Below are 3,392 nucleotides of genomic sequence, written 5' to 3' on the forward strand. Positions count from 1 at the left end.
TAAAACCATCACCCCTTGTCCTATCACAACAGGCTGTGCTAAGAAGTCCATCCCCGTCTTTCTTGTAGGCCCCTTTTAATCACTGAAAGGCTGCACTAAGGTCTCCATGGAGCTTCCCTTCTCCAGCTGAACACCCCAACTCTCTGGGCCTGTCCTGACGCTGTTTCTGGGCTGCAAGCGCACACAGCCAGCTCATGTCCCACCTTTCTGTGTTGGCAAAGTGACAACACAGATCGGAGCACCCTCCCGTTTGCCAGTATCAAGCACGGGCAGGCAGGAACCCTGCGGGAGAGGAGAAGCTCAGGAAGCGTCACGGCCGCTGAGTCAGCAGAAGGTCCCGTCGTGCGGAGATCAGCTCCGGTGCAAGAGCAGCTGCCGCCTCTGTGAACGCAACTCCCCACCATGGCATGAGTGCAAGTGTTTCACAGGCCCCATCACTTCAAGATTGCCAGGAGGGAGAGAGGGAGCCCAGGAGAAACAGGTGGAACGGGCAAAGCCAAAGGTGGCCAGTAGACCGTCCCCCAAGGAAGCGGGACAACGCGGTCACCAACAAACCTAGACAAGCCACAATTTGTAATGGGTTCAAACTGGAACACAAGAGGTTCCACTTAAAGATGAGAAGCAACTTGTTTGGGGTGAGGGTGGCAGAGCCTGGCCCAGGCTGCCCAGGGGGGTTGTGGAGTCTCCTTCTGTGCAGACATTCCAACCCGCCTGGACACCTTCCTGTGTAACCTCATCTGGGTGTTCCTGCTCCATGGGGGGATTGCACTGGATGAGCTTTCCAGGGCCCTTCCAGCCCCTGACATTCTGGGATTCTGTGATTCAAGAGGTGAGACCCAAGGCATGGGACATCTAGATCCGAAACAGAAGGAGAAGATGACAGAAAAGGCCACCCCATCCCGCAGCACACACTCGGTGTGTCACCGGCTGTGCTGGCACAACTAACGCTCAGGACCCACGCTCCTCAGCTGGTGGATCCCGGGAGAAAGCACCGAACTCTCAGCTACCAAAAAACCAGCAGAAAAACCTCACGTACGGTCACCCCACCCCTTAACGCTTCACACGGGCAGAACAAAAGCGCCAACAAGGCTGGCGCTTCCTGAAACCAGAAAACGCTGCTCTGAGGCCACGAGCAGCGCAATCGGTGCCTGCACAAGGACAAAGGCAGCACTTCAAAGCTCCCGATGTCTCCTTCCCCAACCGTTTTGGTCAAGACCCGTGGTCTCATACGACCGCTGATTTAATAAGCTGCTGCTCGCGGTCACACGGACCAGAGCCAAGTAGAAACCCACTAACATCCACACCCTGGTGTTAATTTTAGCCCTGCTCAGCAGTAAACTCTATTTACACCAATTTCCCGTGCTGGTGAGAGCAGACTGAACTGGCTGCATCCAGCGGGATCACCGTGGCTCGCTGTAAATCCCACGCCGGTACAGTGCTTAGCTGCATGATCTGCTGCTTTAAACACCACAACATGAGCTCTGGCACCGCCTGATGCTCACAGGGACACTCGGTGTCGCAGAACGTACCCCGGCACAGCCTGCACCCGTCAGGAGATGGCACGTTTTCCTTGGCATCCTCCCTCTTTGCTCGAGCATGGGAGAACAAGGCTTCCTCGGAAACTCCTATTGTCACCCGCTTAGTTCTGTAGTCTAGGAAATCTCCCATTCTTCCAGACTTCAAAGACATCAAAGCATTTCCCGTTAGCTCTTCCAAAGGGGATGGCTTTGCGTGCGACACTTGATTGCAAAACTGTCTGCTGTGAAAAATTAACTGAAAATTGGGGATTTTGAAGGGATAGAAGGATATGGTGAGGTCAGCCTCAGCCAAGTGAGAGCTTTCCTGCGCTCTCCAAGGGCCGTGCAGAACGGAAGGTGACATCCCCCTGAAGGCCAGCCCCAAAGTAGCATCCCCATCATATCCCCAACAGGATATTTAGCTGGTTTTTGTGTACTGAATGCCACGCCCCATGTCCGCTCCAACAGCTCAGGCGCAACTGCCAACCCGGGCTCTCTCCCTGCCTTCCCCCAGCAGGAACTGGGCAGGCAGCCCCTGCTCCAGCACGCCGGGCTGGAGCACCAGTGTCACACTGGGTACGTGTACTGGCTTTGCTGGGGTGTCACTAAGTGCGGGACTGCGACACGTTGTGCCTGTGAGAGCAGCTGGACGTGTCTGCGATGCGCGCGGAGGGCGCTGCTCTGCGCCACGCCGGCGTGCTGGGGCTGCGCGTTCACACAGCATTAACCAAGCGGGTGGCCACAGCTTCAGCGTCGCTGATCTGAACTACAGGGAGCCACCTAAAATAAGGAGGATAAACCCAACAACGCCCATCACAGAACGGTTTGGGTTGGAGGGACCTTCCCAGCTCCCCCAGTGCCCCCCCTGCCATGAGCAGGGACATCTTCACCAGCTCAGGTTGCTCAGAGCCCCGTCCAGCCTGGCCTGGGATGTCTCCAGGGATGGTTCATCCACCACCTCTCTGGCCAACCTGGGCCAGGCTCTCACCACCCGCACCATAAAAACAAATGAGCCAACCCAGCATTCCAAGCCGGGGTTTTAATTTTAGAAGGAAGAGGCTCCTTTGGGCGCGCTCTGCTGAGTGCCCACCCAGCAGGTCACAGCGCTGGTGGCAGAAGCACCCAAGGGCACGGCCCCACCTGGGCCCCCGGCTCCTGCCGCACCTCCCCTTCCCGCCGCCCAGCGCCGCTCCACGTCCCGCGCCCCGGGGTCACCCGGGACCCGACACACCGCAGCGGCGCCCGGGACAGGCGACAGGGGCCGCGGTGCCACCCGCCCTGGGCAGGGCTCAGCTCTCTGCCCAGGACAGACACCCTGCGCCCGGCCACCTCTCGCACGGGCGGGCTGGGACCGAGCCTGCGACACCAGGGCACGGGCGGAGCCCTCACACGGGCGGCAGCCCCGCACCCGCCGCCATAGCGCGGCCTGGCCCTTTAAGACGCGCCCCCTCGGCCCTCCGCGTGCTCCTGCTGACGTGTGATCGCGTGGCGCCTCTCCCCACCGAGGCCCCGCCCCTTCCTGTCGGCGGCATGCGCAGTCCCGCCCGCAGCAGCCCGGCCCCGCCCCTGCCGGACGGCCGCGCAGGCGCAATAGCGGAGGGAGCGGCGTCCCCGCCCGCGCTGGGGAGGAGGCGCTGCTGCCCCCTGGCAAACCGGCCGGACGCCCCGCCCCGCCACGCCCGCCCGCGCTGTCTGCGCATGCTTGTGTCTACGCGGAAGGGGCGGGGCTCCTTCCGCGCAGCCGCAGTCCCCGCCCGAGGCCGCGCGGGAAGCGGGACGGCGCGCCCCGCCCTGGGTGGAAAAGGGCGGGGCAGAGGGGCGGGGAGAGCCGCGCCCCGCCCTCCCCCGGCGCATGCGCAGAGGGCGGCGGCGGCG

The sequence above is a fragment of the Columba livia genome, chromosome 5 (genome assembly GCF_036013475.1).
Source record: "Columba livia isolate bColLiv1 breed racing homer chromosome 5, bColLiv1.pat.W.v2, whole genome shotgun sequence".
Lineage (NCBI taxonomy): Eukaryota > Metazoa > Chordata > Aves > Columbiformes > Columbidae > Columba > Columba livia.